Here is a 24,954-nt window from a genome sequence, read left to right as displayed (position 1 = left end):
GCCAGCCAGTGTAGGCAGTACTGAGGTAGATAGGCCTGGACTTCCAGGTCGGCGCCATCGCCGAATGGCGGACTCCCTCTGAGCTCCGGAGGGAGTCGGCTGGGTAGGGGTCGGGTCCTGCCGTGCCGGCGACGCGGGGACCCTCAAAAACCATGGGCGGAGATGCCCATGGACTTGGTGACTCGGCGGGCACCATTTGCGCCCCCCCGACCCGCGAAGGAGCCTTTTTAAAGGCTGCGGAGCGGGTGACGGGGGGGTGTGGTGCTGTGAGTCCAATGCTTCCCCTGCCCAGCGAAGCCGCATGCCATTCGGCGGAGAGCAACGACTTCTTCTTTGAAAATTTCGGATTTGGACTCAAAGGAACAACCCGTGAGTAAATTGATTGGACTTAAAAGGGAAATTTGATCTTTGAATTTGGAGCGAGCGGGGGGAGTGCAAAAAGGAAGTCCCCCCCCCCCCGTTGTAGATGGCTCAACGCAAGGATTTGACAACTAAGATCGAGAGATGAACTTGTTTACCTGAAAAAAAAATTTAACTTCACAAAGGGAAATTACAATAATTGTGCTGGAGGAGAAGACTGATTTGTGGGAACTAAAATGCAACCCCCCCGGGAACCGGGAACGATCCGCTATGAGAGACTGGTGAAGAGACACAGAAACTTTGACAGCTGTCAAAGTAGCTCTCAAAGCAGGAAAATAAAAGAGAACTTTGTTATGATGGCTTTGCTGGTTAGATTTGTTACAATTTGGACATAAATTATTGGAAATAAAGGCAACAAGTTATTTGACTTTTGGGTCTGATTTTGAAAGAAATTAAGTTACCATATTCCCTCTAGAGGGAGGCTGGGACATTGCAACAGTAGCAGCAAGTGGAAAAATACTATGAATTTGAGCAGGATCTGTTATCTCTTGGGAAAGCTGCAAAAACGAAGCATTATTTTGTCTACAGAGGTTTCTATACTAAAGGAGACAATGGACAATGGATTTATCTATTGAAGAAAGGAAGGGACTTGACGCAAGTTATGTTCCTGAATAACAAAAGCCTCTGTGGAGAACAAGAAGTTTCTGAATTAGAAGGTTTCTGCAGCAGAACAGGAAAAAGCAACCTGAGGAATAAGAGCTGGACCAAATTTGAAGCTGGAGTGTTTGGAACATCCAGACTTTAAAAGGACCAACAAGGAGCATCTACTTCCGAGTTAGCAGAGCTTCTTACCTACAGCATTCGTAAGGAGGACAGTACATAACACGAGGTTCTACTGTAGTCCGCTTCTTTTAAAGAGCAGGAGATGAGCATTAGGTAAAGGTAAAGGTACCCCTGCCCGTACGGGCCAGTCTTGCCAGACTCTAGGGTTGTGCGCTCATCTCACTTAAGAGGCCGGGAGCCTGCGCTGTCCGCAGATACTTCCGGGTCACGTGGCCAGCGTGACAAGTTGCATCTGGCGAGCCAGCGCAGCACACGGAATGCCGTTTACCTTCCCGCAGGTGAAGCTCTTCGTAGCAGGAGATGAGCATTATCCCCCTCCAAAAGTCTGCAGATGAAGCAGCTTTTAATGCTGGCTGGGACTCTTTGGGCTCATTTGGACTTACATCAGAGTAGACCTGCAGAGGCTTGAGTTGCCCATAGGACAAACCTCAGGATTAATGAACCAATTACATTTCTATCCCACCATTTTCTCCAAGGAGTTCAGAACTGGTGTACGTCCTTCTCCCCTTCCCCATTTTATCCTCCTTGTCAGGTAGTAAGGTTAAGGTCACCCAGGGTCATGCAGTGAGCTTCATGACTGAGTGAGGATTTGAACCCTTGTCATCCGAGTCCTGCTCCAACACTCTAACCACTACACCATGCTGGCTTTCCCCTGTAGATCAGTGCATGCACATCCCTCGTTGTGATATGTGTAGAAGGACATCATTAAACTCTACTAACTTCATCATTTGCAAATGCTACCAACTAAATTTGACCAAGCCCTCTCAAATATTTGCAAAGTAATATATTTGCATTTGGGTGTTGCTCAGTTTTGAAACCCAAATCCGTTTGCAAACTGACCCAGACTGATTTCCCTGCTTAGGGGATTTAAGGGTCAATACGTAACTCAGTTTGGGCTTTAAATACTGAGTTTCTCCTCCACAAAACTATTTTTGTTATTTTTGTGGTCAAAAGGAATGAATGAATACCCAGACACTCTGAATCTTAAAGATGCAAATATAAGGCTGGTAGCCTTGTTATTGAAACCTACCATCAGCGTCATTTTGATGTTCCTGAAAATCTGAATAAGAGCCAAAGGCCTTTATGCAACCCTGAAATTGTAGGTGCTCAATTTAGTTGCAGAAGGATAGCAAGCAGAGGGCGAGTACCCACCCCACAATTCCCATAGCCTCATCTTAAGAGTTTACACTTTTTCTGTGATTCTGAATGCTTGATCCTTATAAAGAACCCTGCAAGATAAGTCAGTTTTATTAGTCCCATATTACAGATGAACTAAGGCCATTGAGTCAGCAGTGCAGCTCTACAGCTGAAGTGAGATTTCAACCAACAACTTCCAGATAGGTTAGCCAAATGGGAAAGGGAGAGGAACCCTGCACTTTTAAAAGAGGGGATTTTAGCAGATTCACAGATTACACCAGCTGGAATTATCTTTGCTACACAACTCTTAAAAGAGCAGCAGCCTTGTCCTCTCTTGCATCTGCCCACCCTGCGATCACTTCCACACTGCCTGTTTTGTTAAGCATTCATCCTGATTTGTTTGCACAAACCTTCACTGGAGGTTTTAAAACAGAGGTTGGACGGCCATCTGCCATGCATGCTTTAGTTGCAGTTCCTGCCTTGCAGGGGGGTTGGACTGGATGACCCTCCGGGGTCCCTTCCAACTCTATGATTCCATGATCTATTAACTGAGAATTCGTTCTGATTTGCTTGCAGGGAGGTTAGACAGCACTCCATCAAGCATTATCCCACATTTTTGCATTTCTTCCTCATTTTCGTAATCTCTAAAAGTATGCTTGGGAGTGGGCGTTATTGCAAAGCAGCACCAATTCAGCTTTAGCTCTGCAACCTGGATTTTTGGGTGTAGGATTGAATGATGCCCAAAAGTAAATAATAATAATAATAATAATAATAATAATAATAATTTATTTGTACCCCGCCCATCTGGCTGGGTTTCCCCAGCCACTCTGGGCGGCTTCCATAGAAACCAAAAATACACTAAAATATCACAGATTAAAAACTTCCCTTAAGATGTCTTCTGAATATCAGGTAGTTATTTATCGCTTTGACATCTGATGGGAAGGCGTTCCACAGGGCAGGCGCCACTACCGAGAAGGCCCTCTGCCTGGTTCCCTGTAGCTTTGCTTCTCGCAATGAGGGAACTGCCAGAAGGCCCTCGGCGCTGGACCTCAGCGTCCGGGCAAAACGATGGGGGTGGAGACGCTCCTTCAGGTATACTGGGCCGACTAGAAATGACTTACAGACTAGAAATGACTTGTGCTTCCTTGCCCCTGTGTTACAGCAGTCAGCCTCAGATTCTTAGTCAGTTTCCACAGAAACTGTGTGGAAATTGCCTGTGTAATTGCAACATTCGAACCATTTACACTAGAAAAGCCTCAGAGGTTTCACTGACTGTACTCTGTCACACTTGATTTTGGGAAAGGGAAATTATATAGGTACCCCGTGCCTGAAATAAAACAATAGATACAAAGAGAAATAGGATATGGAGAGTGTTGCTGTGCCGTTTTCTTTTTCTGAGTCATTGATCATAATGTTACTGTCAACCCAGACGTCAAGAGTGGAAATTGCTAAATTTAGTGTGGGACCAGTTCCTGAAATCAATATATCTTGTGACATCATTTACAGCTCAGAAGCTTATGGTTGGAACAGGCTGCAGTTGCAAACTACACTTTCCCAGTCTGTCAGCTGTTAACTTGAAGAATCTGCGCTTTATTTTCAATTCCCTTTTGATTTGTATGCTGCCTTAGAATATTGCTATGCACACAGCAATTTACACGCTACTCAGAAAGAACAAAATATGCAACAGAGATCACGCATCCTGTCGCAATCCAATCAAATGTGAATGTCTTAATGAAAAATGAGACTTTAAAATAAGCAACTTACATCAAATTAAGTAATTCAATAACCCGGTTAGAATATAATATTGTGCAATAATAGGTAAAGGTAAAGGTACCCCTGCCCGTACGGGCCAGTCTTGACAGACTCTGGGGTTGTGCGCCCATCTCACTTAAGAGGCCAGGGGCCAGCGCTGTCCGGAGACACTTCCGGGTCACGTGGCCAGCGTGACATCGCTGCTCTGGCGAGCCAGAGTCGCACACGGAAACGCCGTTTACCTTCCCGCTGGTAAGCGGTCCCTATTTATCTACTTGCACCCGGAGGTGCTTTCGAACTGCTAGGTTGGCAGGCGCTGGGACCGAGCAGCGGGAGCGCACCCCGCCGCAGGGATTCGAACCGCCGACCTTTCGATCGGCAAGTCCTAGGCGCTGAGGCTTTAACCCACAGCGCCACCTGCGTCCCAGTGCAATAATATTAACGGTCAAAATGCCAGCAAATAATAATTAAACAGAAATTCACTCTCAGCAATGACAACAAATCATTACTGCACCATGATCCGTAAAAATAACAGCAACGTCACAGTTCATAAAATACCACAATACATAAAAGACCATGCAGAAATTTACAGCTCTTCCTGTCTTTCCTGGATGGGGGTGGAGGAAAACACCATTTTGTGGTTCACTTCAGATGCCAAAATGTCTTGGGTACAAATGTACACACACTGTTCTTGTTTCACACTAGGCTGCCATCTGCAGAAGATGACTGGCCCAACAAACTGGTTCTGGCCTCATCTCCATTCCTCAACACTCTCTTGTTGGATTTTCACCTGCCTTCCCCAGACAAGACTTGCACGCCTTGCCAGATCCTGCTTCCTTCTACCGCTTGTTTTAAAAATCCCATCTGCAGGCACCCAGTTCCCACAGGAGGGGCTTCACTGCCCATGAACCTTGACTTGTAACCGAAACATTATCTCCCTCGGAAGGTGATGGACTCTCCTTCCTTGGAGGTTTTTAAGCAGAGATCGGATGGTCATCTGTCCTGGATGCTTTAGTTGCAGTTCCTGCATGGCAGAGCTTTGGACTAGATGACCTTTGTGGATACCTTCCAACTCTATGATTCGATGATTTATTAATTGAGTATTCATTCTGATTTGCTTGCAGGCAGCTTAGACAGCACTTCATCAAGCATTATCCCACATTTTTGCATTTCCTCTTCATTTTCGTAAACACTGAAAGTATGCTTGGGGGTGGGTGTTACTGCAAAGCAGCACCAATTCAGCTTTAATTGTGTAACCTGGAATTTCGGGTGTATGACTGAATCGTACCCAAAAGTACTTACAGACTAGAATTGCCTTGTGCATCCTTGCCCCTGCTTAGCCTCTTATGTTAAAGTGGTCAGCCTCAGATTCTTTGTCAATTTCCACGGAATCTTCTGCCTGTGTAATTGCCAACATTCAAACCATTTACGCTAGAAAAGCCTCCCAACTCTCCAATTCAATAATAATAATAATAATAATAATAATAATAATAATAATAATTTATTATTTCTACCCCGCCCATCTGGCTGGGTTTCCCCAGCCGCTCTAGGCGGCTTCCAACAAAAGATTTAAAATACATTAAAACGTCTGTCATTAAAAACTTCCCTAAACAGGGCTGCCTTCAGATGTCTTCTAAAGGTCAGATAGTTGTTTATTTCTTTGACATCTGATGGGAGGGCATTCCACAGGGTGGGTGCTGTTAGGATCGTCCTACTCGCGTATAGGACCCTGGTAGAGACACATGCCCGACTGGTATGTTCTCCCTCCTGATCAGTCGTTCTGGAGCTTCAAAAGCTTTCTCCAGCCCAAACATCACAGCCATCAGCACACTTACAGATCCTGCAGAGTGTTAGCGGTTTGCGTAACAGAACTCAGTAGCACAGCATTTTGGCTAATCTACTTTATTTACATATAATACACTTGGAGCGTTCTGACATAGCTCCTTCCTCTTTCTCATAAGACAGCAAAGAGAAAGAACAAAGGACGATAGTCCCACTTCACGGAACACAGTAACATAAATATCCTGTCTCCGTCACTTCCCACACTGTGGAATGAAAACATACACCATCATGTGATAGACAACAATCCCATGACTGCAAAGAATCCTAACAGGCGCCACTCCCGATAAAAAGGTGAATCAGTTCCTGCACCACCCTGCTGCACTTACAGGCTAGTATGCACTGGGATGGGCTTTCGGGTGGATGCATGTGCCCATATCAGATACTTATTTACAAACACATGCTGCTTTCATTTTTAGGTGTATACCTAAAAAATTAAGGAACATGGGTGGTGCTGTGGGTTAAACCACAGAGCCTAGGACTTGCCGATCAGAAGGTCGGCGGTTCAAATCCCTACGACGGGGTGAGCTCCCGTTGCTCGGTCTCTGCTCCTGCCAACCTAGCAGTTCGAAAGCACGTCAAAGTCAAGTAGATAAATAGGTACTGCTCCGGCAAGAAGGTAAACGGCGTTTCCGTGCACTGCTCTGGTTCGCCAGAAGCGGCTTAGTCATGCTGTCCACATGACCCAGAAGCTGTACGCCAGCTCCCTTGGCCAATAAAGCGAGATGAGCGCCACAACCCCAGAGTCGGTCATGACTGGACCTAACGGTCAGGGGTCCCTTTACCTTTACCTTTACCTAAAACATTATCATGTGAAGCGTCCCACATACACAAAGCCTCAAATTGTTTCTTCTTTAACCAAGGGAGCTTTGCAATGGAAAAATCTGAGAATCTGATGTAGTCCGTAGTACTCACAATAAGTTGTTTGTTTGTTTTCTCGGGCATTTTCTTGAACCCTGCTTTGATACAGCAGGGTGGATCCTTTGCTGTATCTGTGGAATGCAGCTTTTTTTGTGAGGCTATCAGACGAATCTGTTTGTTTGTGGGGGCTGCAGCAAGAGGCCTTTGCCCCTTTGCCAGATACCCTTGGAATGTTTGTCTGCAAAGAAAACAGAAGGACCCAGAATCATTGATACTCTGATTTAGCCAATTGTGCATGGTATCAATAGCATGCGTACTGAACTTGAGAGCCAATCCTTCTACACATGGGGCACACTTAGCTGAGAGTTAAGCTACACTGGACATAGTGGGGCTTTCTTTGGGGTAAAGATCCGTAGGACTGGGCTGGATGTCTGATTGTTTCGGATAATCTGGATCCCAGGCACATGATCACATAACTCAGGTGGAGTCGAACACTACCAATGTTATTATGTGAACATATAAATACTCTCAACGCCAGTGAGGCGTTTGTTTTCTCAAACAACAGGTTTGTTTTTTCAAACAACAGGAATTAAGTATATTAACCTCTCAGTCTCGCCTTTCCTCAATCTTTAGACCGAGCATTCGCCCTGTTTTTTCTGAAGGGAGGTTATATGAGGTCGACTGTTGATTCAGCATTCATTCTTATAAGGCCAAGTCAACTAGCTGTTACCCTATAATAATAATAATAATTTATCATCCCTTCCCAATCTGCCTGGGCTTCCCCAGCCACTCTAGGCGGCTTCCAGCAAAATATTAAAATACAATAATTCATCAAATATTAAAAGCTTCCCTAAACAAGGCTGCCTTCAGATCCTACATTTCCCAGTGCATTTTCTCAACACTTTCTGTACCGGGGGTGGGGGTGGGGAGTATGATTTTTAAAATGTGTTTGTTGCACTTTAATGGTGCAACCTGAATTTGCCAGTGTGGAATTTAATCCCACCCAAAAAACAGTGAAAGTCGGGCGGGGGGGGGGGGGGGAGAGAGTAATAAGTGAAGACTGTAAGACTTCCACAGGACAGGCATCAGGAGCAAAAGCAAACTGCCCACTCACAGTAATCTTAACCTTTGCACAGTTGCTTTCGGATATTCGGATATTCTGTTACACAAGCTCCAAAAATATAACATGAGCTATACCTCAAGGAAAGCTTTGGAGCTGTTTAATTTTTTTAAAAAAAGAAGAAGTGGAAGCTGGTTTTAGTGTTTGTGCCAGGGTTAAAGAGCCAACTTTTTAAAAGAGTTACAAAACTTTTTGGAGATGGAGCCAAGACAGCTCCACAGGGAGGAGACAGAGGCAGAGCTTAATGAAGATGCTCAGCCAAGGGCAGGTTGTTCAAATCCCCCCCCCCCCCCCGGGTTTGGAACCAGCACAGAAACAGATGGTTTGAAGGTGGAGCCTACGGAACTTGATGAAACACAGACAGAGAATGTTAGTTGTGGGGTGTGTTGTTCGTAAGAGTAGCAGAGTAACCGAACAACGAAGGGAAAGTCCTGGCTCTTAATCCTCGTTGTCGTTGTTGCTGCTTTCAGTGAGGATTATGAACAATGGAATATATAGCATCATCTATGTCCGTCTTATCCAAAGACATGGGGGCAAATCCCTGCCCCAAAGCGTTTACAATCTAAAATCCAATACAGTGCAAGGTAGCCGAGGGAGATGAAGGCAGAGGAAAGACGAGGGTTGTATTCAAAGCAGGACCAGCAGAGTTATGCGGAAACTTCTGTTTTCTTCTCCCCTCGTTCCTCCCCAACTTATCCAGAGGATCCCCCCACTTCCAGAGCTGATTTTGAGGGTAGGTGGGGGCCTGCAGGGTTGAAGAGGGGGGAAAGTTCCATTCCACAAATCCACATACCTTGTACTGGCAGAATGGGAGTGCCAGAGACATTTTTTTCAACTATGTGTACTTAGGTTTATTTATGGCAGGTGACTGAAACCAAAGGATTGTACGAAAGGCTTTGAATATATATATATATGGGGGGGGGGGTTAGAAATAAAACTTGAAAGCAGATGTTCTGGAAGGGTGTTCTGGGAAAAGCAGCAGCAAGGGACCGATGGCAGATTTGTTTAAGGGCTTAGTGTTAAATACCACAGAGCTCTGTTTTCCAAATATTGCTTTCTCAAAGTCAAACACTTGTGTCTCTTAATTGAAACTTTGCTATGATTGTAACTCAAATACTGCATAAGTTTCCCCTGCTGGAAAATAAGGCTCTGTAACAAAAGATTCGTGTACGGTTCTGTTCGTTTAAGCCGTCTACTGGCAGGTGCCCTATCCCACCCTTATTTTATTTATTTCTATTGATTATTACATTTATATCCCATTTCTTTCTCCAAGGAGCTTAGGGCGGCGTACAAATTTCTCCCCCTCTCCTTCTTATCCTCCCAAGAACCCTGTGAGGTGGGTTAAGCAGAGAGATAGTGATAGGTCTCCCAGGGGGCTTCATGGCCAGTGGGGATTTGACCCCTAGCCCAGCACTAACCACTACGCCACACTGCCTCTCTTGGCAAACCTCCCCTACTGATCGCATCCACTGGTTCTCTCAATTACCCATGCCATCATTTACCCCACCGCGCAGCAACTTGCTAAAAGAAGCACCAGAGTTTGCCTACATTTCCATCAGGCTCAAAATAGAAAGTCAATTTTCATGCAAAGCAGGCACGCATCGTTGAGTGTAGAAACACATTACGCAAAGCACAATTTTTTTCCCCTTTAGTCTGTCGCAAAGAGGTGTGACCCTGTTCATCCCACAGCGAGTGGCTGGAACTTTGATTGTCCTCCTTGCCAGTACTGCCCCTTGGACTTCAGGGTTGCTATTTACGTTGCCTCCGCCTGTGAAAACAGCAACTAACTAAAGATGCTGTTGACTAACCCCGAGTTTTTCATGTGTTTGGGGCATTCGCGTCTTGCTTCCCTGGGGACTCCATATCAACCAGGTCTCTTTCCCCCCCCCCCCATAGAGTCACAATAAAGTGTCAGCTCAACAGGCTCGTAGTTTGATTTACAGAGGACACACAACAGCATTTACAGTTCTTAAGTGATCAAACAAGAGCTGGCAGCAGGCTCCAGCGTGCTTAGGAAGTAGCCAAGATGATCCCAGAATAAATCTGCAATACAATTTAATATTGCAGGACACTTGTGTACGCACGGTATGATAATGCACAACCAGTCCTGGGGCCTTTTTTGAGGTGCTGCAGACACAACATCATCCCCCCTGTTGTCCCCGTTTATATAGAGAATTGGCTTATAAACATAGGCGGGTTGCGTGGAAATATTAACATTTGGACTCATATTTTTGACACATTAGAAGTTATTGTGATTTATTTCCTTTCTTGTTGTTGTTGCTTAGTCGTTTAGTCGTGTCCGACTCTTCGTGACCCCATGGACCAGAGCACGCCAGGCACTCCTGTCTTCCACTGCCTCCCGCAGTTTGGTCAGACTCATGTTTGTAGCTTCGAGAACACTATCCAACTATCTTGTCCTCTGTCATCTCCTTCTCCTTGTGCCCTCCATCTTTCCCAACATCAGGGTCTTCTCCAGGGAGCCTCAGCTTCACGATCTGTCCTTCCAGTGAACACTCAGGGATGATTTCCTTCAGAATGGATGCATTCGATCTTGCAGTCCATGGGACTCTCAAGAGTCTCCTCCGGGACCATAATTCAAAAGCATTAATTCTTCGGCGATCAGCCTTCTTTATGGTCCAGCTCTCACTTCCATACATCACTACTGGGAAAACCATAGCTTTAACTATATGGACCTTTGTTGGCAAGGTGATGTCTCTACTTCTCAAGATGCTGTCTAGGCCTGTCATTGCCCTTCTCCCAAGAAGCAGGCGTCTTTTAATTTCGTGGCTGCTGTCACCATCTGCAGTGATCATGGAGCCCAAGAAAGTAAAATCTCTCACTGCCTCCATTTCTTCCCCTTCTATTTGCCAGGAGGTGATGGGCCCAGTGGCCATGATCTTCGTTTTTTTGATGTTGAGCTTCAGACCATATTCTTTCTTATTTTAAGCTTCAGACCATTTCCTTTCTTATTTTAGTAATATCTTATTATATTTTAATTATGTTATTAAATTTTATTAATAAATTCTAAATTCATAAATTATGCATAAATTAAATTTATTAAAGTTTCAAAAGTTTCACATATACACTCCTATACATAATAAGTTTTTCTTTTGCTTTGTCGACTTCCCACCCCGTTTTCCAAGGTGGTTTTTTTTATTTCTCCCACTTTGCTGCACCCTATTTTCTATCTCTTATACCATATCAACAATACAATAATCTCTAATTCCTTCTGTTGCTTATCGTTCAATTCCTGCTCAACCAGTTCATCATCCTATAGTATTAGTTTAGGTAGTCTGCAAAAGGCTTCCATTCTTCCACAAAACAATCATCATTAGGTTCTCTTATTTTAGCTGTTAATTTTGCCAATTTTGCATAGTCCATATCTTTACTTACGGTTTATTTCCTTTCTGAATGGCTTCCCACAAGACATCGCAAAGTGGTTTACAATAGGATAACATATAAAACAGTTACATATATAAAAGGAGGGTCTCCACCCCCATCGTTCAGTTCCTAGGTCCTTCTGGCCATTCACTCCCTGCGAGAAGAGAAGTTACAGGGAACCAGGCAGAGGGCCTTCTCGGTAGTGGCACCCGCCCTGTGGAACGCCCTCCCTTCAGATGTCAAGGAGATAAACAACTATCTGACTTTTAGAAGACATCTGAAGGCAGTCCTGTTTAGGGAAGGTTTCAATGTTTGATGCCATATCATGTTTTTAATATTCTATTGTGCACACACACACACACACACACACACACAGAATCATAGAGTTGGAAATGATCTTGAGGGTCATCTATTCAGGAACCTTGACATGCCATCTCCCATCCAGTTTGAAACCATACCGGGTCCTGCTTAGCTTTAGCAAATGTGCTGGCAGTTATATCGCTGCACCAGTTTAAAAACAACAACATAATGACTTTAGCAGGCTTCTGGAAAGAGGCACACGGTAAGAAAGCTCCTGAAAATGTAGTAGAGAAGGTGACTGTCCGATATGTCAGAGACATTTTAATTCATTCAGCCTGAATCACTCCAGGATGTACTGTATTTTTCGCTCTATAAGACGCACCAGACCACAAGACGCACCTAGTTTTTGGAGGAGGAAAACAAGAAAAAAAATATTCTGAATCTCAGAAGCTAGAACAGCAAGAGGGTTTGCTGCGCAGTGAAAGCAGCAATCCCTCTTGCTGTTCTGGCTTCTGGGATAGCTGCGCAACCTGCATTCGCTCCATAAGACGCACACACATTTCCCCTTACTTTTTAGGAGGGAAAAAGTGAGTCTTATAGAGCAAAAAAATACGGTATTTAGAAGAAGAAGAAGAAGAAGAGTTTGGATTTGATATCCTGCTTTATCACTACCCAAAGGAGTCTCAAAGCAGCTAACATTCTCCTTTCCCTTCCTCCCCCACAACAAACACTCTGTGAGGTGAGCGGGGCTGAGAGACTTCAGAGAAGTGTGACTGGCGCAAGGTCACCCAGCAGCTGCATGTGGAGGAGCGGGGAAGCAAAGCCGGTTCCCCAGATTACGAGTCTATTGCTCTTAAACACTACACCACACTGGCTCTTACTTTTACTTTTATAAGGAATAAAGCACAACCAATAGGGCTGCCATAGAAAGGCTAGGGGGGGGTTGTTCTGTTTTCTGCAGTGTCATCTCGGGTTAAGAACTTAATTCGTTCCGGAGGTCCGTTCTTAACCTGAAACTGTTCTTAACCTGAGGTACCACTTTAGCTAATGTGGCCTCCCGCTGCTGCTGCCGCGCGATTTCTGTTCTCATCCTGAAGCAAAGTTCTTAACCCGAGGTAATATTTCTGTGTTAGCAGGGTCTGTAACCTGAAGCATCTGTAACCTGAAGCGTCTGTAACCCGAAGTACCACTGTACAGGATTGCCTTCAGACGGCTTGGGGGTCAGATAACTCCATACCCTCCAACATTTCTCCAATGAAAATAGGGACATCCTAAGGAAAAGTGGGACATTCCGGGATCAAATCAGAAAGCAGAATGGCTTCTCCAAATCAGGGACATCCCTGAAAAATAGGGACATCTGGAGGGTCTGCATTGCATGTGTGTTGCGTGCATGATGTCACTCATGTGCAATGCGGCCAGGATGTCACGGGTGTGCACTGCACACTGGGCCCCCTCCTGGATGAGACCTTCCTTCCTTCCTCCCAGAAAACATCTCCATCACCTGGCCACCTTTACCCAGCATGCAGTGAGTTGCTGGCATTGATCCAGCCAACCAGCTGTGGCACAGCTAGGGGGCAGGAAGCACTGGGCAGCCTGTGGCACTGAAGCTCACCTGAAAGTGTCCGAAGGTCCACCAGTGGATCTTGTCCCATTGTTTGAGAAGCACTGGTTTATACTGGCTCTCCAGGGTTTCTATCAGGGGTCTTTCCCAGCCCTAGCTAGAGATTTCATTGGCAGGGGGTTGGACTCGATGGCCCTTGTGGTCTCTTCCAACTCTATGATTCTATGATTCTATGCTAGAGTTTGACCCTGTGACCTTTTGCATGTAAAACATGGTCTGTACCACGGATAGGGCCTGGTGCACACTTGGGTTTGTTGCAGAGGGAGTCTTATTTCCACTCTTCCAGTCTTATTGTTGCTGTTCAGGGAAGATCTGCTACATTCTTTTCTCCCTCATTCCTGCCTCTGAAGCATCACCAAGCAAACTTGCTAAGGCTTGAGAAATGTTTACATGGGGAATTAGTCCGATGCCTCCCCATTGCTTAAACATGAGTCAGCAGTGCTTGCTGCTACTGTTCATATGGACAGGACTTGGAGTTTGGAGACTTGGCAAATTTGACAGAAAGGGATATTTCCTCATGTTTTCTCTGCGTCTCTCTCTCTCTCTCTTCTCTCTCTATACTTCCTCCTCCCACACCACAACTTCTCCCTTTTCATTCCCTCATACCTGCCCAGGTTTTGAGGTCTTCAAGAGAGGCCCTTCCCTTAGTCCTCCCACCCTCACATGGGTGGTGTTATGTAACCAGTGGTCTGTGTTTGCCTGAGCTTGAGTCTGTACTAAGGATTCTGAGCTCCTATGTTCTGATTCGATATATGATGCCCAATCACAGAACATTTCAGGATTTGGACCTCTGCCATTGGCCCTTGAACTGGTCGTGATTCGCAGCTTGGGAGTTTAGACAGCCAATCACGTTGGGAGTGGGAGTGGCCCAGACTTTCAGGAACGTATATAAGCAGTTGCTTTGCCCGTTTCCCAGTTACGCAGTTCAATAAAGGTTCTTGCTCTTATCATTGTGTCTTGCCTTGTGGGAACCCACCTACCCTTCAGGTGGGGACACGGAACTTAGAGAAGTTAGACTGGTTCCTTCCTTGTAGTTCTTTCACCTTCTTGTTCGAACAGGCTTTGGGGGATCAACTGCTTTTAACGAAAGAACAGGCACCATGCTGTTCTTATTGTAATTATTTGTATGTTTTAAACAGATTTTATATACAGTTGTACCTTGGCTCCCGAACGCCTTGGCTCCTGAATGATCAAAACCTGGAAGTGAGTGTTCCGGTTTTTGAACGATTTTCAGAAGCTGAACATCCAGCTCCTGCAGCCAATCGGAAGCCACGCTTTGGTTTCCGAACGTTTTGGAAGTCAAACGGACTTCCGGAACAGATTCTGCTTGACTCTCAAGGCACGACTGTATGTTGTAATACTATTAATGTTTAATTGTTTTTTAACGATAGCCTTTTCTATGTTTTTAGTGATTCTTGTTTTTTGTTTGGTCTGTAAGTCACCTTGAGTTCCATCAGGGGCAAAGGCAGGGTATAAATAAATATATCATCATCATCATCATCGTGCAGTTCACGTTGGGGCTTCATAAAGAAACAGGAACTCCGCCTTACTTGCTAACTGTCCATACCGCCCTGAGACCCCCAGGGATAGAGCGGCAAATAAATAAATAAATAAATAAATAAATAAATAAAACCTTTATCATCACCACCATTCAGTCCATCACTGAGACTAAATGGAGATAAATGGAAAATATTAACTGTTAATCTGTCACTGATGCTTTAGCTGAGATTCCTACACTGCTGGGGGTTGGATTAGATGACCCTTCTGTAGCAGGAACCCCCCCACCCCAATCATTCTGTTTGTAGAAACTTCACACACACTCACACTCACACACTACATACACTATGCTTCTGTTATAAATTCATAGAAAATCAACCATACATTGGATTTGCACTGTTCCACTTTTATTTTACTCCATGAAGGAAGGACTACAAAATGGGGCAGGTTTGATACAGGGCAGCCATAATCCCTTCAGCATCCCAGCACATACACAGGTGCCCTGCCCAGTTGCTATGCCAACCCTGATGGTCCCAGACAGAAGACAATCAAGATCACAAAGAACCTGCATATGGGAGTGGATTCAGCATGGACTGAAACAAAGGACACTGATCAGATCTTCCCTCAGGGGGCAGGAAACTGCAAACTCCCCTTTGTCTCCTGGAAGTTCCTGGAAGTGATTCATGGGGAGGGGGGAAAGGAGGAACCAGCCAGGTGACAAGACACTCAAGTTACCACCAACTCCTCCCTCAACCCCTCCTTTCTGTAATGTATGCATGATGTTTCTGGGGGTGGGCTAGACCTAGAGGAGGGGAATTTCAAAAGTTTTTATAAGACCTTGCACACTATTCTTCTGGGTCTTTCCTCTCTCCTGCACGTGAGGGGAATACCCTGTTGCAACAGTTCAATAAAGGCCAAGCCTACAGGCTGCTGTTTTGCTCCAAGTTATCCTGGTTGGTGTCTTTGTTTTGTCCAAGGGAGCCCTCGGATTTTTCCTGTAACACTTCCAACTCTTAAGATTCTATGATTCTATGAAATGTGATTTATAAGAAAAACCCTCCTCTCCTCCTTTACTCCTGTTCATGAATGGAGCGGTGAGCTTGCTGAGCTTGACCAACCCCCCTCTTTCCTCTGCTCATGCGGTGCGATTCCGGCATTCTGAGCCCATACCGTTCCCTAGCGTGGAACAGAACAGGGCAGCTGTTGTGAGCAAAGAGCTCCACGTTTGCGCAGGGAGCTTTGGGCTCTGAGTGGTGCTGCTCCTGCATAATGAATCAGATGCAATTCTGTGCTCATGTTACGCTTGCATGAATGAGCTGCAATTTCCATAGTCTGTGTCACTTGCAGAATTTATTTCTATGCCTGGGATGCCAAAGTGTGTTTGTGTTTCTTGGACAGCAGAACTGCTCCCCTCCAAAAAAACCAACAACAACCAAAAGGCAAATTTGCTTTGGCAATTTGCTGAGATCATAGTTCCCTCAATAGAGGCAGTGAGGTCATCTGCAGCAAGGAGCAGATCTCTCCCTCCCCCCCCCCCCCGGAGTGGCCCCAGTGCAGTAAAATAACCTCCTTTGAAAGCCTAACCTCTCAGACCCTCCAAATGTCCCAATTTTTCCAGGGACAGTCCCGGATTTACGGAAGCCGTCCCAGTTTGATCCCAGAATGTTCCGCTTTCCCTTAGGACGTCCCTATTTTCATCTAAGAAATGTTGGAGTTATGCGACTCCCGAGCCAATAAGATAAATACTATGCAACCTTTAGAAGACATCTGAAGGCAGCCCTGTATAGGGAAGTTTTTAAATGTTTAATGTTTTATCATGTTTTTATATGTGCTGGAAGCTGCCCAGAGTGGCTGGGGCAAGCCAGTCAGATGGGTTGGGTAAAAATACCAAAATGAATAATAATATTATTATGGAATAAAGGTAAAGGGACCCCTGATCATTTAGGTCCAGTCGTGACCAACTCTGGGGTTGCGGCGCTCATCTTGCTTTATTGGCCAAGGGAACCACAGCAGCGTATGGAAACGCCGTTTACCTTCCCGCCGCAGCGGTTCCTATTTATGTACTTGCACTGGTATGCTTTCAAACTGCAGGAGCAGGGACCAAGCAACGGAAGCTCACCCCGTTGCGGGGATTTGAACCGCCGACCTTCTGATTGGCAAGTCCTAGGCTCTGTGGTTTAACCCACAGCGCCACCCATGTCCCATTGTTATGGAATAGCACCTCCCTATTTTCACCGGAGACATGTTGGAGGGTTTATTCTATCCTGGCCTTGATGCCATTGTATAAAGGCCACCTAAGATCATGCAGCTTATTATGGGCAGATGTGTAGACACCACAAACCCACATCTTCCCAATAATATGCACGGGGTGTGTGTGTGTAAAGATGTCGCCCAACATCACCATATCAGCTCTTTCCCACCCTGCTTCACGCAATTGGCTGCTGCTTCCGATGAGTATATAAACTCAATAAAAATAAATAAATAAATAAATAAATACATGAGTCTGTACGTGGTCTTCCCATTGTTTGCTTCTTTCAAATACTGTATTTTTCGCTCCATAAGGCGCACTTTCCCCCTCTTAAAATCTAAGGGAAAATGTCTGTGCGTCTTATGGAGCGAATGTGTGGTCCATGGGGCTGGGGGGGGGTTTCCCCCGCCAGCCCCGAACTGCTCTTTGGTGCTGGGGGTGGGGGAAAGCTGGGCTTACCGCCAGGCCCACAAGCTCGGGGAACAGTGGGAAGGCTGTGTGCAGCCTTTTGGCTGCTCCCCGACCTGCTCTTTCGGGCTGGCGATGGGGGAAAGCAGCGCTTCCCTCCGCCAGCCCCAAAGAGCAGGTCGAAAGGAACCCGAAGCCGCCGGAGCGCAGCGGGAACTCCCGCACCTTATTTTAGAGGGGGAGAACAAGAAAAAAAATTCCCCCCTCTCTGCATAGCGCCTCCTGCCGCTTCGCTGAAGGGGCGCTGCGCAGAGAGGGGGAGTTTTTTTTTTCTTGTACTCCCCCTCTAAAACAAGATGCGTCCTATGGTCGGGTGCATCCTATAGAGCACAAAATACGGTACATGTTACGATAATGGCACGTGGGGCAGGGTACGCCATGGGAGCCATCAGACCCCTGTGTAATGCATAACTGAAGGCAACCTAATTCAAGGAAATAATTGGGGCATTTTTCTGGGGGTTGGGGGCAGGGGTTTGGCCTACTTTGGGTTACAATTGGTGGAGTAACCGGGAAAGAGAAGAAGAGCTGCCTTGCAACAGGCTCAAGGAGACTGCTTTCATTGCTGTTTTGTTTTTTGTTTTTTTATTATTATTTTTTATTAATTTCCAATAAAAAAGAATTTTTAGTCATACATTTTCAGTACAATCAAAAATACATATTTTTGACTTCCATCAGTTCATCCGTGAATCCTCCGTATTCTCGTCTTTATACTGCAAGTTCAAAATTTGTCATTTTTATCTTAAAATCCACCTACTCCCCCTCTTCCCTTTTTTACAATGTTTCTATACATATTTCTTCACAAAGCTTCCTGTAAACCCACAAACATTATTTGTTCATCACATATGCTTTTCATATAATCCACAAATTTACTCCAGTCGTCAGTGAACTTGTGATCTCGTTGGTTTCGGACTTTCCCTGTTAATTTATCTAGTTCTGCGTAGTCTGTTAATTTCATCCTCCACTCTTCTATAGATGGTAGTTCCTCCTGTTTCCATTTTTGGGCCAGTAGTATCCTTGCTGCCGTCACTGCATATAGAAATAATTTCTGATCTTTTCTATTTATTTCATTTCCAACCATTCCTAACAAAAAAGCTTCTGGTTTTTTAGCAAATGTATATTTCAACATCTTTTTCAATTCATTATATGTCTGTTCCCAGAATACTTTAACCTTATTACACTCCCACCACATATGATAAAACGTTCCTTCTTTTTCTTTACATTTCCAACATTTATTACTTACTTTATACATTTTTGCTAGTTTTACTGGAGTGATAGACCATCTATAAACCATCTTCATCACATTTTCTTTCAGTGCAGTACAGGCTGTAAATTTTATCCTTTCATTCCATAATTTATTCCACTCATCAAATTGTATATTATACTCAAAATCCCTGGCCCATTGAATCCTTACTGATTTTACCTCTTCATCTTTAGTATGCCATTCTAGCAACATTCTAGCAAATGTATAGAATGGGATTCTAGTATGCCATTCTATACATTTTTGACAGGTTTTTAATTTCATTACTCACTATTTCTTTTTGAAACTTTGACTCTTTTTCCAAAAAGCCTCTCTCTTTTAACTCTTTTTTAAACATTTCATTAATCTGATAGTAATGCAACCAATCATTAACATATTCCTTGACTTTCTCACATGGTTTTAACTTCCATTTTCCCTCTTCTTTAATAATCAAATCCCCGTAAGTTATCCACCCCCCTTTCATGTTAATTTTTTTCACACTCATAACTTCTAGAGGTGATAACCAATGGGGTATTTTTGCTTCTAATAGGTTTTTATACCTATCCCATACTTCTATCAGAGATCTTCGAAAAATGTGGCTTGCAAAACCTTTATGAACTTTTTTCTTATCATACCATAAATAAGCGTGCCATCCAAATCTATTATCAAATCCTTCCAAGTCCAACAATTCCGTATTTTCTAATTTCACCCACTCCTTTAACCAACAGAAGTAAGATGCTTCGTAATATAATTTCAAGTCCGGCAGGGCGAAGCCTCCTCTTTCTTTCGCATCTGTCAACAATTTAAATTTTATTCTAGGCTTCTTGCCCTGCCAGATATATCTTGAAATTATTTTTTGCCAATCCTTAAATATAGTTGCCCCTTTTATAACCGGAATTGTCTGGAATAAAAATAACATTTTCGGCAAAACACTTATCTTTATCATTGACATTCTTCCCCAGAATGATAATTTCATCCTTCCCCACACCTCTAGATCTCTTTTAATTCCATTCCACATTGGTATATAATTATTTTGAAATAAATCAATATTTTTGGGGGTCACCCAAATTCCCAAGTATTTAACTTTTTTCACCACTTCAATCTCAGTCTGTTGTTGCATTATTTCTATCATATCTTGATCCATATTTTTAACAATCATTTTCATTTTCTTTCTATTCAAAATAAAACCTGCCATTTTACCAAATTGTTCTATTTCCTCTAATACTTCTTTGGTACTTTTTAACAGTTCCTCCACTGTTAAAACCAAATCATCAGCAAATGCTTTAACTTTGTATTCATTTCGACCAACTGTAACTCCCTTAATTTTTTCATTTTTCCTTACTGATCTTAGCAGAACCTCCAGTACCATGATGAAAAGTAACGGTGACAGAGGACAACCCTGTCTTGTGCCTTTAGCTATTTTAATCTTTTCTGTTAGCACATTATTTACTATCAGCTTTGCTGTTTGTTCTGGATATATCGCTTTGATACCATTGAAAATCCCTTGACCTAAGTCCATCATCTCTAAATTCTTCAACATAAATTCCCAAGATATATCATCAAAGGCCTTTTCAGCATCCACAAATATTAGCATAGCTTGTTTATCTTTCCTGGCAGTCAGATATTCCACAATGTCTATTATATTTCTTATATTATCTTTCATCTATCTGCCAGGTAGAAAACCCGCTTGATCTTTATGAATATAGTCTTGCAATGTTTTTCCCAACCTTTGCTGATTTGTGAGCCACCTGGAGATTTTCGGAGAGGTGGGAGCAAGAGGGGGAAACGCTCCAAGTCATAAACAACTTTTGCAGTCACCTTTTGTCCCCGCAAGCAGTGTTGACAGTGGTAATCAGCGGGTGAACAGGATCTCCTTTACAAGGAGCGTTGGGTTACACTCATTTGCTCATCGCATTCAGGACAGAGGAAAAGTTCCACACACCCCCCCAGCTGCGTGCCTAGCAAATGGGATGACGTGATGGCAGATGTGTTCTGCTTGGCTAGATGCATCTCAGGTGTCCCTCGGTCCTGGACATCCGTTCTGAATTAATACACAGGTCTGCTTATACGACGAGACCCCTTCTCCCCGATAGGCAGTTGGGAGGGAAGCACCCTTTGAAATACTTCCCTGTGATTCTGCATGCTTTCATGTTGCTGGGGGGAGTTCCTGTGAGTCAGAAGCGGAGCATGGAATGGGAGCTGTTTACAATACAGCATTTCTATAGCACCACACCGTTAAAAAAATTCTGCGAAAGGTTGCACTTTTGCTTTGGAAGATCAGGTTCAGCAAGATTGGTAACCAGATTGGCTGGTGGTGACGTTTGTCTTCTACCTTGATTTGTGTCGCAGTACAAATAAAGTCAGGGTCTAACCTACCTGTTACGTTAATGGTGTGGTTTAGCAATCCAATTTTTTTTTAATACCAACCATGCTGGCGAGATTAGGGAGAAATTGTTCTTGCCAATTCAGAGTAGAGATGTAAGGTTTAAGGTTTCCTTTTCCGGCATGACAATTAGCATTAATTAAGAGGGGGAAATCCCATTGGCCCCAATAGCAACTTTTCCCCCAAATGTTAATTGTCACATGGCAGGGCAGTTTTCAAGAAGGTGGAAAGCTTAAAAGCTTCAAGTTGTGTTTCTAGGGCCAATGATAATACAGTAGTACCTCAGGTTACATACGCTTCAGGTTAAAGACTCTGCTAATCCAGAAATAGTGCTTCAGGTTAAGAACTTTGCTTCAGGATGAGAACAGAAATTGTGCTCCGGCAGCGCGGTGGCAGCAGGAGGCCCCATTAGCTAAAGTGGTGCTTCAGGTTAAGAACAGTTTCAGGTTAAGTACGGACCTCCGGAATGAATTAACTACTTAACCTGAGGTACCACTGTACACTCTTCAGAGACTCTTTAACTGTGCTTGGCAGGGGTTGGAGAAAAGCAACTACCAGACTTTTAGAAGACATCTGAAGCCAGCCCTGTTTAGGAAAGCTTTTAATGTTTAATAGGTTATTGTATTTTAATATTCTGTTGGAAGCCACCCAGAGTGACTGGGGAAACCCAGCCAGATGGGCGGGGTATAAATAATAAATTATTATTATTATAGATGACACTTTGGGTCCCTCCAAACTCTACAATTCTATTATTTTATTCCAGTGCTTTCCGTTAGCAGGAACAAAAGTGCACCCTAATAGCAAAAATAAATAAATAAATGGATTCCTCACTACCTTAAGAATATATATATATATTCTGAGATCTTCCTGGTTTTCAGAAAGAAAAGCAGCCCCAACCAACACACTAGCCCAAAACAGCTGGAGTGTAGCAAAAGCTTTGGTTGTGTGCACGCCATTCATTTAAAACACATTTAAAGCAATCCCCCCCCCAAATAATCATGGGAATTATAGTTTATCCTTCTCAGAACTACAGTTCCTAGCACCCTTAAGAAACTACAGTTCCCAGGATTCTTTTGCAAGTGTTTTAAATGTGTAATGCGCGGACACTTAACTTCCCATAAAACAAGCTTCCTTGTTTTATGCCTTTCTCTGTCAAACGTTAAGTTTCACCATATGCGAAGCAAGATCCAGTTATACTGGCTTTGGCAGGCCTAATTAGGCACTTCTGCAACGTTCTGAAGCTGAAAAACCATATCATTATTATTTGTGGTATACCTGCCGGCTCACGCATATCTCGTGTGCCTATAAACAGTCAGATTAGCTCTAATTAAGAAATGCCGCAGTTCCCTTGAGCAAGCGCATGTTGCCAAAACAGCAGTGCTGGGGTGGTTGGACAGCCATGGTTGTTGGATGAATGAGAAGGTTTCATAAAGAGCTTGGAGAAGAAAGAGAGCCAAAACAGACTTCTGACGACTATGAGCTTTGTTGACGTGTGTTGTTTGGGTCAAATGTCCCCCCCCCCCCCGCCCAATCGCTCAGAGAAAAACAACCACACACCATTGCTGTAAGTGAGGGATGGCAGAGCAAGATGATGTTTGCGGAAGTGCACTTGGTTGGAGTCGCAGTGGTCACATGGCTTCCTTTACAAGTCCTCTCTGAAGATGTAATAAGGGAGAGCAACAGGGCCTTTGAAATGGCCCATCAACAGCACCTGAATAAGCAGGCTGAGCATGAAGAAAAAGCTCACCTAGACACAACCTTCCTCCTCATAAGTCATTCATCCAAGAATCCAGGTCCCATAGGTAAAGGTAAAGGGACCCCTGACCATTAGGTCCAATCATGGCCGACTCTGGGGTTGCGGCGCTCATCTCGCTTTATTGGCCAAGGGAGCTGGCGTACAGCTTCTGGGTCATGTGGCCAGCATGACTAAGCCGCTTCTGGCGAACCAGAGCAGCACACAGAAACACCGTTTACCTTCCTGCCGGAGTGGTACCTATTTACCTACTTGCACTTTGACGTGCTTTCGAACTGCTAGGTTGGCAGGAGCAGGACTGAGCAATGGGAGCTCACCCCATTGCAGGGATTTGAACTGCCGACCTTCTGATCGGCAAGTCCTAGGCTCTGTGGTTTAACCCACAGCGCCATCCGCGTCCCATGCTTTTGCATGAGCTGTTCATTGAGGGTCGGAGAGCCCCTGCACTGTTGCCACACAGGCAAAGCCTCATCTCAAGAGCAGGCAGAAGCAACATTTGGGGAAAGGGAAATAGAGAACACAGTTGCACACTCATTTCAAAACATGCCCACCCATGTGCACAAACAACATGGACCATAGCTTTCACTTTAGATCATTTTATTGCAAACCACTATGTACAGAAGCATGCTGTGAAACCACCCCACCCCCACCGGCTCCTGTGCATTTCAAGGGCAATGTGTTTGTACACACACAGGTAATGCCAGATAGCTATATTTGGGCAAATTTGGGTACAAAGTCAACATCCACAGCTCTATCCATGCAGCAAGACAATTAAATGTTGCAATCATTCTGTTGTGTTCTCTGACTTATCTCTTAAACAACAACAACCACCCAGCCTTTTGTTTTGCTGAGCAAGGGTTACTAAGAAACCAGGTGGCAAATGATGGGTTTTGTGCGCCCTGGTTGTTATCAGCATTAGGCTATAAGGATGAGACACCATGGCATTTTAATCACACGCAGTTCCTCCCTGCTCAAACAACAGCTGCTCTGCATGTTCCTACAAGAGATTTCACCACCATTTCCCAATCTATTCCTGCTCTCCCACTTTGCAGCTACTTTTGAACCCACTGGGCTTTCTAGAAGCCTGGCACCCTGGTGCTTTCTGGCTGAGAGTCAGCCTGCTATTGCTGCTCACATTTACTGTGCCACTGAATGCCACTCCTAGAATCATATATAGAGTTGGAAGGGACCACGAGGGTTTTTGAATTCTGAATTTTTGTTATTCACGTTTTATACTGTATTTTATGTTGTTTTTTGTTGCATCAATTAAGTGTTTTAAATTTGTGGTTAGCCTCCCTGAGCCCGGTTTTCTGAACTGGGAAGGGTGGGGTATAAAAATATTATTATTACTGTTATTATTGTTGTTATTATTATTATCATCTAATGCAGCCCCTTAAGGGACGCAGGTGGCGCTGTGGGTTAAAGCCTCAGCGCCTAGGACTTGCCGATCGAAAGGTCGGCGGTTCGAATCCCTGCGGCGGGGTGCGCTCCCGCTGCTCGGTCCCAGCGCCTGCCAACCTAGCAGTTCAAAAGCACCTCCGGGTGCAAGTAGATAAATAGGGACCGCTTACCAGCGGGAAGGTAAACGGCGTTTCCGTGTGCGGCTCTGGCTCTGGCCAGAGCAGCAATGTCACGCTGGCCACGTGACCCGGAAGTGTCTCCGGACAGCGCTGGCCCCTGGCCTCTTAAGTGAGATGGGCGCACAACCCCAGAGTCTGTCAAGACTGGCCCGTACGGGCAGGGGTACCTTTACCTTTACCTTTTAATGCAGCCCCTTGCAATGAAGGAATCTTTGCCCGACGTGGGGCTCAAACCCTTGACCCCGAGATCGGCCTCATGCTCTGCCAACTGAGCTATCCTTGATAGTTTACGAAATTTACCAGCTGCCCTTCACCCAAAACCAATTCTAGGGCATGCATATACCAGATAAAAATATACAAGCAAACAACAAAGCATCAGCATGCATAATGAGTCCTCATCCCCTAGCCTCCCTGCCGTACCAGGCTGCAGGTGAGAATTTCCAGGGAGAATAGCGAGCACCCATATTTTCCTCCCCACAAGATTAAAGGCGTCATGATTGTGCAAAATGAATCTGGGTGAATGCTTAATAAAGAGGTTTTCTGGAAGCAACGTCAGACTTGCACTCCAGCAGTT

The 24,954-nt window shown here is 44.5% G+C and overlaps 1 protein-coding gene across 11 annotated transcripts in view; it reads left to right on the top strand.

The window, feature by feature from the left end:
- MCF2L2 (MCF.2 cell line derived transforming sequence-like 2) overlaps positions 1–24,954 on the top strand; it is a 218,911-nt gene that overhangs the window by 107,710 nt on the left and 86,247 nt on the right. The gene's annotated exons all lie outside the window — the stretch shown is intronic.

The sequence above is a fragment of the Podarcis cretensis genome (assembly GCF_951804945.1).
Source record: "Podarcis cretensis genome assembly, chromosome: 5".
Taxonomy (NCBI): Eukaryota; Metazoa; Chordata; class Lepidosauria; order Squamata; family Lacertidae; genus Podarcis; species Podarcis cretensis.
The sequence above is the reverse complement of the archived record's forward strand: the minus strand, read 5'-3'. Positions and strand labels throughout refer to the sequence as shown.